Source organism: Taudactylus pleione, unplaced genomic scaffold (assembly GCF_031769625.1).
Source record: "Taudactylus pleione unplaced genomic scaffold, aTauple2 ptg000117l, whole genome shotgun sequence".
Lineage (NCBI taxonomy): Eukaryota > Metazoa > Chordata > Amphibia > Anura > Myobatrachidae > Taudactylus > Taudactylus pleione.
This window is the reverse complement of record NW_028284519.1, coordinates 15,367,839-15,383,933: the sequence shown is the minus strand read 5'-3', so window position 1 is coordinate 15,383,933 and position 16,095 is coordinate 15,367,839. Positions and strand designations below refer to the sequence as shown.

The following is a 16,095-nucleotide window of genomic DNA, read 5'->3' as shown; positions in this document are numbered from 1 at the left end:
GTATCCCCGCCTGACCTGCGGGAGACCGGGGTTTGATTTCTCGACTGGGAGTTTTGAACTTTCAATCTCTTTTTTTGCATGCTGTTTCACTTTGTTTCATTGAGATAACAAAAATGCCTTATCTAAATTGAATCCAGGGTTTATGTCAACTTGAAAAAATCTTGCATGTAAGCTTCATGGCCAGTGCTACAAGTACAATTTGTGAGGTCACCATGACCTGGTTTTGGATATATTTATCAAAGTTATAAATAGTGATTCAATACACTGCTTGGTTAGAGCAGGAGAAAAGACTTTAGAGTGCTATGCATTGCAAGAGTAAAATTATGTTGTCAATATTACTGACTTTTCATTTGCCAAATAATAGGTTAAATATTTCTTTAGGGTTTTAAATTAGCTTGAAAAAATGTAGCATATAATCTCTTTGGCCAATGACATACAAATTTCGATAGCTAACCATGACATGTTTTTTGGGTATATTTTTTTATATTATTTTGCTAAAAATTGACCAAGTAAGTCCTCGTTAGTATAGTGTGAAGTGTTTCCGCCTGTCATGCGGGAGGATGGGGTTCAATTCCCCGACTGGGAGTTTTGAACTTTTAATCTATTTTTTTTGCATGCTGTTTCACTTTGTTTCATTGAGATAACAAAAATGCCTTATCTAAATTGAATCCAGGGATTATGTCAACTTGAAAAAAATCTTCCATGTAAGCTTCATGGCCAGTACTACAAGTAGAGTTTACGAGGTCCCCATGACCTGGCTTTAGGTATATTTATCAAAGTAATAAATAGTGATTCAATACACTGCTTGGTTAGAGCAGGAGAAAAGACTTTAGAGTGCTATGGATTGCAAGAGTAAAATTATGTTGTCAATATTACTGACTTTTCATTTTCCAAATAATAGGTTAAATATTTCTTTAGGGTTTTAAATTAGCTTGAAAAAATGTAGCATATAATCTCTTTGGCCAATGACATACACATTTCGATAGCTAACCATGACATGTTTTTTGGGTATATTTTTTGATCAAATTTTGCTAAAAATTGACCAAGTAAGTCCTCGATAGTATAGTGGTGAGTATCCCCGCCTGTCACGCGGGAGACCGGGGTTCAATTCCCTGACGGGGAGTTTTGAACTTTTAATCTCTTTTATGTGTGCTGTTTCACGTTGTTTCATTGAGAAAACAAAAAAAAATATCCAAATTGAATCCAGGGTTTATGTCAACTTGAAAAAAAGCTTGCATGTAAGCTTCATGGCCAGTGCTACAAGTACAGTTTGCGAGGTCCCCATGGCCTGGCTTTAGGTATATTTATCAAAGTAATAAATAGTTATTCAATACACTGCTTGGTTAGAGCAGGAGAATAGACTTTAGAGTGCTATGCATTGCAAGAGTAAAATTATGTTGTCAAAATTACTGACTTTTCATTTGCCAAATAATAGGTTCAATATTTCTTTAGGGTTTTAAATTAGCTTGAAAAAATGTAGCATATAATCTCTTTGGCCAATGACATACACATTTCGATCGCTAACCATGACATGTTTTTTGGGTATATTTTTTGATCATATTTTGCCAAAAATTGACCAAGTAAGTCCTCGTTAGTATAGTGTGAAGTATCCCCGCCTGACCTGCAGAGGACCGGGGTTTGATTTCTCGACGGGGAGTTTTGAACTTTCAATCTCTTTTTTTGCATGCTGTTTCACTTTGTTTCATTGAGATAACAAAAATGCTTTATCTAAATTGAATCCAGGGTTTATGTCAATTTGAAAAAATCTTGCATGTAAGCTTCATGGCCAGTGCTACAAGTACAATTTGTGAGGTCACCATGACCTGGTTTTGGATATATTTATCAAAGTAATAAATAGTGATTCAATACACTGCTTGGTTAGTGCAGGAGAAAAGACTTTAGAGTGCTATGCATTGCAAGAGTAAAATTATGTTGTCAATATTACTGACTTTTCATTTGCCAAATAATAGGTTCAATATTTCTTTATGGTTTTAAATTAGCTTGAAAAAATGTAGCATATAATCTCTTTGGCCAATGACATACACATTTCGATCGCTAACCATGACATGTTTTTTGGGTATATTTTTTGATCATATTTTGCCAAAAATTGACCAAGTAAGTCCTCATTAGTATAGTGTGAAGTATCCCCGCCTGACCTGCAGAGGACAGGGGTTTGATTTCTCGACGGGGAGTTTTGAACTTTCAATCGCTTTTTTTGCATGCTGTTTCACTTTGTTTCATTGAGATAACAAAAATGCCTTATCTAAATTGAATCCAGGGTTTATGTCAACTTGAAAAAATCTTGCATGTAAGCTTCATGGCCAGTGCTACAAGTAGAATTTACGAGGTCCCCATGACCTGGTTTTGGGTATATTTATCAAAGTAATAAATAGTGATTCAATACACTGCTTGGTTAGAGCAGGAGAAAAGACTTTAGAGTGCTATGCATTGCAAGAGTAAAATTATGTTGTCAATATTACTGACTTTTCATTTTCCAAATAATAGGTTAAATATTTCTTTAGGGTTTAAAATAAGCTTGAAAAAATGTAGCATATAATCTCTTTGGCCAATGACATACACATTTCGATAGCTAACCATGACATGTTTTTTGGGTTTATTTTTTGATCAAATTTTGCCAAAAATTGACCAAGTGAGTCCTCGTTAGTATAGTGGTGAGTATCCCCGCCTGTCATGCGGAGACCGGGGTTCAATTCCCCGACGGGGAGTTTTGAACTTTTAATCTCTTTTCTGTGTGCTGTTTCACGTTGTTTCATTGAGATTACAAAAATGCCTTATCCAAATTGAATCCAGGGTTTATGTCAACTTGAAAAAAATCTTGCATGTAAGTTTCATGGCCAGTGCTACAAGTACAGTTTGCGAGGTCCCCATGACCTGGATTTGGGTATATTTATCAAAGTAATAAATAGTGATTCATTACACTGCTTGGTTAGAGCAGGAGAAAAGACTTTAGAGTGCTATGCATTGCAAGAGTAAAATTATGTTTTCAATATTACTGACTTTTCATTTTCCAAATACTTGGTTAAATATTTCTTTAGGGTTTTAAATTAGCTTGAAAAAATGTAGCATATAATCTCTTTGGCCAATGACATACAAATTTCGATAGCTAACCATGACATGTTTTTTGGGTATATTTTTTGATCATATTTTGCCAAAAATTGACCAAGTAAATCTTCGTTAGTATAGTGTGAAGTATCCCCGCCTGACCTGCGGGAGACCGGGGTTTGATTTCTCGACTGGGAGTTTTGAACTTTCAATCTCTTTTTTTGCATGCTGTTTCACTTTGTTTCATTGAGATAACAAAAATGCCTTATCTAAATTGAATCCAGGGTTTATGTCAACTTGAAAAAATCTTGCATGTAAGCTTCATGGCCAGTGCTACAAGTACAATTTGTGAGGTCACCATGACCTGGTTTTGGATATATTTATCAAAGTTATAAATAGTGATTCAATACACTGCTTGGTTAGAGCAGGAGAAAAGAATTTAGAGTGCTATGCATTGCAAGAGTAAAATTATGTTGTCAATATTACTGACTTTTCATTTGCCAAATAATAGGTTAAATATTTCTTTAGGGTTTTAAATTAGCTTGAAAAAATGTAGCATATAATCTCTTTGGCCAATGACATACAAATTTCGATAGCTAACCATGACATGTTTTTTGGGTATATTTTTTGATATTATTTTGCCAAAAATTGACCAAGTAAGTCCTCGTTAGTATAGTGTGAAGTGTTTCCGCCTGTCATGCGGGAGGATGGGGTTCAATTCCCCGACGGGGAGTTTTGAACTTTTAATCTATTTTTTTTGCATGCTGTTTCACTTTGTTTCATTGAGATAACAAAAATGCCTTATCTAAATTGAATCCAGGGATTATGTCAACTTGAAAAAAATCTTCCATGTAAGCTTCATGGCCAGTACTACAAGTAGAGTTTACGAGGTCCCCATGACCTGGCTTTAGGTATATTTATCAAAGTAATAAATAGTGATTCAATACACTGCTTGGTTAGAGCAGGAGAAAAGACTTTACAGTGCTATGGATTGCAAGAGTAAAATTATGTTGTCAATATTACTGACTTTTCATTTTCCAAATAATAGGTTAAATATTTCTTTAGGGTTTTAAATTAGCTTGAAAAAATGTAGCATATAATCTCTTTGGCCAATGACATACACATTTCGATAGCTAACCATGACATGTTTTTTGGGTATATTTTTTGATCAAATTTTGCCAAAAATTGACCAAGTAAGTCCTCGTTAGTATAGTGGTGAGTATCCCCGCCTGTCACGCGGGAGACCGGGGTTCAATTCCCTGATGGGGAGTTTTGAACTTTTAATCTCTTTTATGTGTGCTGTTTCACGTTGTTTCATTGAGATAACAAAAAAAAATATCCAAATTGAATCCAGCGTTTATGTCAACTTGAAAAAAATCTTGCATGTATGCTTCATGGCCAGTGCTACAAGTACAGTTTGCGAGGTCCCCATGGCCTGGCTTTAGGTATATTTATCAAAGTAATAAATAGTTATTCAATACACTGCTTGGTTAGAGCAGGAGAATAGACTTTAGAGTGCTATGCATTGCAAGAGTAAAATTATGTTGTCAAAATTACTGACTTTTCATTTGCCAAATAATAGGTTCAATATTTCTTTAGGGTTTTAAATTAGCTTGAAAAATGTAGCATATAATCTCTTTGGCCAATGACATACACATTTCGATCGATAACCATGACATGTTTTTTGGGTATATTTTTTGATCATATTTTGCCAAAAATTGACCAAGTAAGTCCTCGTTAGTATAGTGTGAAGTATCCCCGCCTGACCTGCAGAGGACCGGGGTTTGATTTCTCGACGGGGAGTTTTGAACTTTCAATCGCTATTTTTGCATGCTGTTTCACTTTGATTCATTGAGATAACAAAAATGCCTTATCTAAATTGAATCCAGGGTTTATGTCAACTTGAAAAAATCTTGCATGTAAGCTTCATGGCCAGTGCTACAAGTAGAATTTACGAGGTCCCCATGACCTGGTTTTGGGTATATTTATCAAAGAAATAAATAGTTATTCAATACACTGCTTGGTTAGAGCAGGAGAATAGACTTTAGAGTGCTATGCATTGCAAGAGTAAAATTATGTTGTCAAAATTACTGACTTTTCATTTGCCAAATAATAGGTTCAATATTTCTTTAGTGTTTTAAATTAGCTTGAAAAATGTAGCATATAATCTCTTTGGCCAATGACATACAAATTTCGATCGCTAACCATGACATGTTTTTTGGGAATATTTTTTGATCATATTTTGCCAAAAATTGACCAAGTAAGTCCTCGTTAGTATAGTGTGAAGTATCCCCGCCTGACCTGCGCGAGACCGGGGTTTGATTTCTCGACTGGGAGTTTTGAACTTTCAATCTCTTTTTTTGCATGCTGTTTCACTTTGTTTCATTGAGATAACAAAAATGCCTTATCTAGATTAAATCCAGGGTTTATGTCAACTTGAAAAAATCTTGCATGTAAGCTTCATGGCCAGTGCTACAAGTACAATTTGTGAGGTCACCATGACCTGGTTTTGGGTATATTTATCAAAGTAATAAATAGTGATTCAATACACTGCTTGGTTAGAGCAGGAGAAAAGACTTTAGAGTGCTATGCATTGCAAGAGTAAAATTATGTTGTCAATATTACTGACTTTTCATTTTCCAAATAATAGGTTAAATATTTCTTTAGGGTTTTAAATTAGCTTGAAAAAATGTAGCATATAATCTCTTTGGCCAATGACATACAAATTTCGAAAGCTAACCATGACATGTTTTTTGGGTATATTTTTTGATATTATTTTGCCAAAAATTGACCAAGTAAGTCCTCGTTAGTATAGTGTGAAGTGATTCCGCCTGTCATGCGGGAGGCTGGGGTTCAATTCCCCGACGGGGAGTTTTGAACTTTTAATCTATTTTTTTTGCATGCTGTTTCACTTTGTTTCATTGAGATAACAAAAATGCCTTATCAAAATTGATTCGAGGGATTATGTCAACTTGAAAAAAATCTTCCATGTAAGCTTCATGGCCAGTGCTACAAGTACAGTTTGTGAGGTCCCCATGACCTGGCTTTAGGTATATTTATCAAAGTAATAAATAGTTATTCAATACACTGCTTGGTTAGAGGAGGAGAATAGACTTTAGTGTGCTATGCATTGCAAGAGTAAAATTATGTTGTCAAAATTACTGACCTTTCATTTGCCAAATAATAGTTTAAATATTTCTTTAGGGTTTTAAATTAGCTTGAAAAAATGTAGCATATGAACTTTCAATCTCTTTTTTTGCATGCTGTTTCACTTTGTTTCATTGAGATAACAAAAATGCCTTATCTAAATTGAATCCAGGGTTTCTGTCAACTTGAAAAAATCTTGCATGTAAGCTTCATGGCCAGTGCTACAAGTACAATTTGTGAGGTCACCATGACCTGGTTTTGGTTATATTTATCAAAGTAATAAATAGTGATTCAATACACTGCTTGGTTAGAGCAGGAGAAAAGACTTTAGAGTGCTATGCATTACAAGAGTAAAATTATGTTGTCAATATTACTGACTTTTCATTTGCCAAATAATAGGTTAAATATTTCTTTAGGGTTTTAAATTAGCTTGAAAAAATGTAGCATATAATCTCTTTGGCCAATGACATACAAATTTCGATAGCTAACCATGACATGTTTTTTGGGTATATTTTTTGATCAAATTTTGCCAAAAATTTACCAAGTAAGTCCTCGTTAGTATAGTGGTGAGTATCCCCACCTGTCACGCGGGAGACCGGGGTTCAATTCCCCGATGGGGAGTTTTGAACTTTTAATCTCTTTTCTGTGTGCTGTTTCACGTTGTTTCATTGAGATAACAAAAATTCCTTATCCAAATTGAATCCAGGGTTTATGTCAACTTGAAAAAAATCTTGCATGTAAGTTTCATGGCCAGTGCTACAAGTACAGTTTGTGAGGTCCCCATGACCTGGCTTTAGGTATATTTATCAAAGTAATAAATAGTTATTCAATACACTGCTTGGTTAGAGCAGGAGAATAGACTTTAGAGTGCTATGCATTGCAAGAGTAAAATTATGTTGTCAAAATTACTGACTTTTCATTTGCCAAATATTATGTTAAATATTTCTTTAGGGTTTTAAATTAGCTTGAAAAAATGTAGCATATAATCTCTTTGGCCAATGACATACACATTTCAATAGCTAACCATGACATGTTTTTTGTGTATATTTTTTGATCATATTTTGCCAAAAATGGACCAAGTAAGTCCTCGTTAGTATAGTGTGAAGCATCCCCGCCTGACCTGCGGGAGACCGGGGTTTGATTTCTCGACTGGGAGTTTTGAACTTTCAATCTCTTTTTTTGCATGCTGTTTCACTTTGTTTCATTGAGATAACAAAAATGCCTTATCTAAATTGAATCCAGGGTTTATGTCAACTTGAAAAAATCTTGCATGTAAGCTTCATGGCCAGTGCTACAAGTACAATTTGTGTGGTCACCATGACCTGGTTTTGGATATATTTATCAAAGTAATAAATAGTGATTCAATACACTGCTTGGTTAGAGCAGGAGAAAAGACTTTAGAGTGCTATGCATTGCAAGAGTAAAATTATGTTGTCAATATTACTGACTTTTCATTTGCCAAATAATAGGTTAAATATTTCTTTAGGGTTTTAAATTAGCTTGAAAAAATGTAGCATATAATCTCTTTGGCCAATGACATACAAATTTCGATAGCTAACCATGACATGTTTTTTGGGTGAATTTTTTGATATTATTTTGCCAAAAATTGACCAAGTAAGTCCTCATTAGTATAGTATGAAGTGTTTCCGATTGTCATGCGGGAGGCTGGGGTTCAATTTCCCGACAGGGAGTTTTGAACTTTTAATCTATTTTTTTTGCATGCTGTTTCACTTTGTTTCATTGAGATAACAAAAATGCCTTATCTAAATTAAGTCCAGGGATTATGTCAACTTGAAAAAAATCTTGCATGTAAGCTTCATGGCCAGTGCTACAAGTAGAATTTACGAGGTCCCCATGACCTGGCTTTAGGTATATTTATCAAAGTAATAAATAGTGATTCAATACACTGCTTGGTTAGAGCAGGAAAAAAGACTTTAGAGTGCTATGCATTGCAAGAGTAAAATTATGTTGTCAAAATTACTGACTTTTCATTTGCCAAATAATAGGTTAAATATTTCTTTAGGGTTTTAAATTAGCTTGAAAAAATGTAGCATATAATCTCTTTGGCCAATGACATACACATTTCGATAGCTAACCATGACATGTTTTTTGGGTATATTTTTTGATCATATTTTGCCAAAAATTGACCAAGTAAGTCCTCGTTAGTATAGTATGAAGTATCCCCGCCTGACCTGCGGGAGACCAGGGTTTGATTTCTCGACGGGGAGTTTTGAACTTTCAATCTCTTTTTTTGCATGCTGTTTCACTTTGTTTCATTGAGATAACAAAAATGCCTTACCTAAATTAAATCCAGGGTTTATGTCAACTTGAAAAAATCTTGCATGTAAGCTTCATGGCCAGTGCTACAAGTACAATTTGTGAGGTCACCATGACCTGGTTTTGGGTATATTTATCAAAGTAATAAATAGTGATTCAATACACTGCTTGGTTAGAGCAGGAGAAAAGACTTTAGAGTGCTATGCATTGCAAGAGTAAAATTATGTTGTCAATATTACTGACTTTTCATTTTCCAAATAATAGGTTAAATATTTCTTTCGGGTTTTAAATTAGCTTGAAAAAATGTAGCATATAATCTCTTTGGCCAATGACATACAAATTTCGATAGCTAACCATGACATGTTTTTTGGGTATATTTTTTGATATTATTTTGCCAAAAATTGACCAAGTAAGTCCTCGTTAGTATAGTGTGAAGTGATTCCGCCTGTCATGCGGGAGGCTGGGGTTCAATTCCCCGACGGGGAGTTTTGAACTTTTAATCTCTTTTATGTGTGCTGTTTCACGTTGTTTCATTGAGATAACAAAAAAAAATATCCAAATTGAATCCAGCGTTTATGTCAACTTGAAAAAAAGCTTGCATGTAAGCTTCATGGCCAGTGCTACAAGTACAGTTTGCGAGGTCCCCATGGCCTGGCTTTAGGTATATTTATCAAAGTAATAAATAGTTATTCAATACACTGCTTGGTTAGAGCAGGAGAATAGACTTTAGAGTGCTATGCATTGCAAGAGTAAAATTATGTTGTCAAAATTACTGACTTTTCATTTGCCAAATAATAGGTTCAATATTTCTTTAGGGTTTTAAATTAGCTTGAAAAAATGTAGCATATAATCTCTTTGGCCAATGACATACACATTTCGATCGCTAACCATGACATGTTTTTTGGGTATATTTTTTGATCATATTTTGCCAAAAATTGACCAAGTAAGTCCTCGTTAGTATAGTGTGAAGTATCCCCGCCTGACCTGCAGAGGACCGGGGTTTGATTTCTCGACGGGGAGTTTTGAACTTTCAATCGCTATTTTTGCATGCTGTTTCACTTTGTTTCATTGAGATAACAAAAATGCCTTATCTAAATTGAATCCAGGGTTTATGTCAACTTGAAAAAATCTTGCATGTAAGCTTCATGGCCAGTGCTACAAGTAGAATTTACGAGGTCCCCATGACCTGGTTTTGGGTATATTTATCAAAGTAATAAATAGTGATTCAATACACTGCTTGGTTAGAGCAGGAGAAAAGACTTTAGAGTGCTATGCATTGCAAGAGTAAAATTATGTTGTCAAAATTACTGACTTTTCATTTGCCAAATAATAGGTTAAATATTTCTTTAGGGTTTTAAATTAGCTTGAAAAAATGTAGCATATAATCTCTTTGGCCAATGACATACACATTTCAATAGCTAACCATGACATGTTTTTTGTGTATATTTTTTGATCATATTTTGCCAAAAATGGACCAAGTAAGTCCTCGTTAGTATAGTGTGAAGTATCCCCGCCTGACCTGCGGGAGACCGGGGTTTGATTTCTCGACTGGGAGTTTTGAACTTTCAATCTCTTTTTTTGCATGCTGTTTCACTTTGTTTCACTGAGATAACAAAAATGCCTTATCTAAATTAAATCCAGGGTTTATGTCAACTTGAAAAAATCTTGCATGTAAGCTTCATGGCCAGTGCTACAAGTACAATTTGTGAGGTCCCCATGACCTGGTTTTGGGTATATTTATCAAAGTAATAAATAGTGATTCAATACACTGCTTGGTTAGAGCAGGAGAAAAGACTTTAGAGTGCTATGCATTGCAAGATTAAAATTATGTTGTCAATATTACTGACTTTTCATTTTCCAAATAATAGGTTAAATATTTCTTTAGGGTTTTAAATTAGCTTGAAAAAATGTAGCATATAATCTCTTTGGCCAATGACATACACATTTCGATAGCTAACCATGACATGTTTTTTGGGTATATTTTTTGATCAAATTTTGCCAAAAATTGACCAAGTAAGTCCTCGTTATTATAGTGGTGACTATCCCTGCCTGTCACGCGGGAGACCGGGGTTCAATTCCCCGACGGGGAGTTTTGAACTTTTAATCTCTTTTATGTGTGCTGTTTCACGTTGTTTCATTGAGATAACAAAAAAAAATATCCAAATTGAATCCAGCGTTTATGTCAACTTGAAAAAAATCTTGCATGTAAGCTTCATGGCCAGTGCTACAAGTACAGTTTGCGAGGTCCCCATGGCCTGGCTTTAGGTATATTTATCAAAGTAATAAATAGTTATTCAATACACTGCTTGGTTAGAGCAGGAGAATAGACTTTAGAGTGCTATGCATTGCAAGAGTAAAATTATGTTGTCAAAATTACTGACTTTTCATTTGTCAAATAATAGGTTCAATATTTCTTTAGGGTTTTAAATTAGCTTGAAAAATGTAGCATATAATCTCTTTGGCCAATGACATACACATTTCGATCGATAACCATGACATGTTTTTTGGGTATATTTTTTGATCATATTTTGCCAAAAATTGACCAAGTAAGTCCTCGTTAGTATAGTGTGAAGTATCCCCGCCTGACCTGCAGAGGACCGGGGTTTGATTTCTCGACGGGGAGTTTTGAACTTTCAATCGCTATTTTTGCATGCTGTTTCACTTTGTTTCATTGAGATAACAAAAATGCCTTATCTAAATTGAATCCAGGGTTTATGTCAACTTGAAAAAATCTTGCATGTAAGCTTCAAGGCCAGTGCTACAAGTAGAATTTACGAGGTCCCCATGACCTGGTTTTGGGTATATTTATCAAAGTAATAAATAGTGATTCAATACACTGCTTGGTTAGAGCAGGAGAAAAGACTTTAGAGTGCTATGCATTGCAAGAGTAAAATTATGTTGTCAAAATTACTGACTTTTCATTTGCCAAATAATAGGTTAAATATTTCTTTAGGGTTTTAAATTAGCTTGAAAAAATGTAGCATATAATCTCTTTGGCCAATGACATACACATTTCAATAGCTAACCATGACATGTTTTTTGTGTATATTTTTTGATCATATTTTGCCAAAAATGGACCAAGTAAGTCCTCGTTAGTATAGTGTGAAGTGATTCCACCTGTCATGCGGGAGGCTGGGGTTCAATTCCCCGACGGGGAGTTTTGAACTTTTAATCTATTTTTTTTGCATGCTGTTTCACTTTGTTTCATTGAGATAACAAAAATGCCTTATCTAAATTGAATCGAGGGATTATGTCAACTTGAAAAAAATCTTCCATGTAAGCTTCATGGCCAGTACTACAAGTAGAGTTTACGAGGTCCCCATGACCTGGCTTTAGGTATATTTATCAAAGTAATAAATAGTGATTCAATACACTGCTTGGTTAGAGCAGGAGAAAAGACTTTAGAGTGCTATGGATTGCAAGAGTAAAATTATGTTGTCAATATTACTGACTTTTCATTTTCCAAATAATAGGTTAAATATTTCTTTAGGGTTTTAAATTAGCTTGAAAAAATGTAGCATATAATCTCTTTGGCCAATGACATACACATTTCAATAGCTAACCATGACATGTTTTTTGTGTATATTTTTTGATCATATTTTGCCAAAAATGGACCAAGTAAGTCCTCGTTAGTATAGTGTGAAGTATCCCCGCCTGACCTGCGGGAAACCGGGGTTTGATTTCTCGACTGGGAGTTTTGAACTTTCAATCTCTTTTTTTGCATGCTGTTTCACTTTGTTTCACTGAGATAACAAAAATGCCTTATCTAAATTAAATCCAGGGATTATGTCAACTTGAAAAAATCTTGCATGTAAGCTTCATGGCCAGTGCTACAAGTACAATTTGTGAGGTCCCCATGACCTGGTTTTGGGTATATTTATCAAAGTAATAAATAGTGATTCAATACACTGCTTGGTTAGAGCAGGAGAAAAGACTTTAGAGTGCTATGCATTGCAAGATTAAAATTATGTTGTCAATATTACTGACTTTTCATTTTCCAAATAATAGGTTAAATATTTCTTTAGGGTTTTAAATTATCTTGAAAAAATGTAGCATATAATCTCTTTGGCCAATGACATACACATTTCGATAGCTAACCATGACATGTTTTTTGGGTATATTTTTTGATCAAATTTTGCCAAAAATTGACCAAGTAAGTCCTCGTTATTATAGTGGTGACTATCCCTGCCTGTCACGCGGGAGACCGGGGTTCAATTCCCCGACGGGGAGTTTTGAACTTTTAATCTCTTTTATGTGTGCTGTTTCACGTTGTTTCATTGAGATAACAAAAAAAAATATCCAAATTGAATCCAGCGTTTATGTCAACTTGAAAAAAAGCTTGCATGTAAGCTTCATGGCCAGTGCTACAAGTACAGTTTGCGAGGTCCCCATGGCCTGGCTTTAGGTATATTTATCAAAGTAATAAATAGTTATTCAATACACTGCTTGGTTAGAGCAGGAGAATAGACTTTAGAGTGCTATGCATTGCAAGAGTAAAATTATGTTGTCAAAATTACTGACTTTTCATTTGCCAAATAATAGGTTCAATATTTCTTTAGGGTTTTAAATTAGCTTGAAAAATGTAGCATATAATCTCTTTGGCCAATGACATACACATTTCGATCGATAACCATGACATGTTTTTTGGGTATATTTTTTGATCATATTTTGCCAAAAATTGACCAAGTAAGTCCTCGTTAGTATAGTGTGAAGTATCCCCGCCTGACCTGCAGAGGACCGGGGTTTGATTTCTCGGCGGGGAGTTTTGAACTTTCAATCGCTATTTTTGCATGCTGTTTCACTTTGTTTCATTGAGATAACAAAAATGCCTTATCTAAATTGAATCCAGGGTTTATGTCAACTTGAAAAAATCTTGCATGTAAGCTTCATGGCCAGTGCTACAAGTAGAATTTACGAGGTCCCCATGACCTGGTTTTGGGTATATTTATCAAAGTAATAAATAGTGATTCAATACACTGCTTGGTTAGAGCAGGAGAAAAGACTGTAGAGTGCTATGCATTGCAAGAGTAAAATTATGTTGTCAAAATTACTGACTTTTCATTTGCCAAATAATAGGTTAAATATTTCTTTAGGGTTTTAAATTAGCTTGAAAAAATGTAGCATATAATCTCTTTGGCCAATGACATACACATTTCAATAGCTAACCATGACATGTTTTTTGTGTATATTTTTTGATCATATTTTGCCAAAAATGGACCAAGTAAGTCCTCGTTAGTATAGTGTGAAGTGATTCCACCTGTCATGCGGGAGGCTGGGGTTCAATTCCCCGACGGGGAGTTTTGAACTTTTAATCTATTTTTTTTGCATGCTGTTTCACTTTGTTTCATTGAGATAACAAAAATGCCTTATCTAAATTGAATCGAGGGATTATGTCAACTTGAAAAAAATCTTCCATGTAAGCTTCATGGCCAGTACTACAAGTAGAGTTTACGAGGTCCCCATGACCTGGTTTTGGGTATATTTATCAAAGTAATAAATAGTGATTCAATACACTGCTTGGTTAGAGCAGGAGAAAAGACTTTAGAGTGCTATGCATTGCAAGAGTAAAATTATGTTGTCAAAATTACTGACTTTTCATTTGCCAAATAATAGGTTAAATATTTCTTTAGGGTTTTAAATTAGCTTGAAAAAATGTAGCATATAATCTCTTTGGCCAATGACATACACATTTCAATAGCTAACCATGACATGTTTTTTGTGTATATTTTTTGATCATATTTTGCCAAAAATGAACCAAGTAAGTCCTCGTTAGTATAGTGTGAAGTATCCCCGCCTGACCTGCGGGAGACCGGGGTTTGATTTCTCGACTGGGAGTTTTGAACTTTCAATCTCTTTTTTTGCATGCTGTTTCACTTTGTTTCACTGAGATAACAAAAATGCCTTATCTAAATTAAATCCAGGGTTTATGTCAACTTGAAAAAATCTTGCATGTAAGCTTCATGGCCAGTGCTACAAGTACAATTTGTGAGGTCCCCATGACCTGGTTTTGGGTATATTTATCAAAGTAATAAATAGTGATTCAATACACTGCTTGGTTAGAGCAGGAGAAAAGACTTTAGAGTGCTATGCATTGCAAGATTAAAATTATGTTGTCAATATTACTGACTTTTCATTTTCCAAATAATAGGTTAAATATTTCTTTAGGGTTTTAAATTAGCTTGAAAAAATGTAGCATATAATCTCTTTGGCCAATGACATACACATTTCGATAGCTAACCATGACATGTTTTTTGGGTATATTTTTTGATCAAATTTTGCCAAAAATTGACCAAGTAAGTCCTCGTTATTATAGTGGTGACTATCCCTGCCTGTCACGCGGGAGACCGGGGTTCAATTCCCCGACGGGGAGTTTTGAACTTTTAATCTCTTTTATGTGTGCTGTTTCACGTTGTTTCATTGAGATAACAAAAAAAAATATCCAAATTGAATCCAGCGTTTATGTCAACTTGAAAAAAAGCTTGCATGTAAGCTTCATGGCCAGTGCTACAAGTACAGTTTGCGAGGTCCCCATGGCCTGGCTTTAGGTATATTTATCAAAGTAATAAATAGTTATTCAATACACTGCTTGGTTAGAGCAGGATAATAGACTTTAGAGTGCTATGCATTGCAAGAGTAAAATTATGTTGTCAAAATTACTGACTTTTCATTTGTCAAATAATAGGTTCAATATTTCTTTAGGGTTTTAAATTAGCTTGAAAAATGTATCATATAATCTCTTTGGCCAATGACATACACATTTCGATCGATAACCATGACATGTTTTTTGGGTATATTTTTTGATCATATTTTGCCAAAAATTGACCAAGTAAGTCCTCGTTAGTATAGTGTGAAGTATCCCCGCCTGACCTGCAGAGGACCGGGGTTTGATTTCTCGACGGGGAGTTTTGAACTTTCAATCGCTATTTTTGCATGCTGTTTCACTTTGTTTCATTGAGATAACAAAAATGCCTTATCTAAATTGAATCCAGGGTTTATGTCAACTTGAAAAAATCTTGCATGTAAGCTTCATGGCCAGTGCTACAAGTAGAATTTACGAGGTCCCCATGACCTGGTTTTGGGTATATTTATCAAAGTAATAAATAGTGATTCAATACACTGCTTGGTTAGAGCAGGAGAAAAGACTTTAGAGTGCTATGCATTGCAAGAGTAAAATTATGTTGTCAAAATTACTGACTTTTCATTTGCCAAATAATAGGTTAAATATTTCTTTAGGGTTTTAAATTAGCTTGAAAAAATGTAGCATATAATCTCTTTGGCCAATGACATACACATTTCAATAGCTAACCATGACATGTTTTTTGTGTATATTTTTTGATCATATTTTGCCAAAAATGGACCAAGTAAGTCCTCGTTAGTATAGTGTGAAGTGATTCCACCTGTCATGCGGGAGGCTGGGGTTCAATTCCCCGACGGGGAGTTTTGAACTTTTAATCTATTTTTTTTGCATGCTGTTTCACTTTGTTTCATTGAGATAACAAAAATGCCTTATCTAAATTGAATCGAGGGATTATGTCAACTTGAAAAAAATCTTCCATGTAAGCTTCATGGCCAGTACTACAAGTAGAGTTTACGAGGTCCCCATGACCT

General features: G+C 34.7%; 2 non-coding genes across 2 annotated transcripts; both read left to right on the top strand.

Annotated features, from left to right (window-relative positions):
* Nucleotides 1–4,261: 4,261 nt before the first annotated feature.
* TRNAD-GUC (transfer RNA aspartic acid (anticodon GUC)) lies at nt 4,262–4,333 on the top strand. The gene has a single exon. It is a non-coding gene; the product is annotated as a tRNA-Asp (tRNA).
* A 2,426-nt stretch (nt 4,334–6,759) lies between these two features.
* TRNAD-GUC (transfer RNA aspartic acid (anticodon GUC)) lies at nt 6,760–6,831 on the top strand. Its single transcript has one exon. It is a non-coding gene; the product is annotated as a tRNA-Asp (tRNA).
* Nucleotides 6,832–16,095: the final 9,264 nt, after the last annotated feature.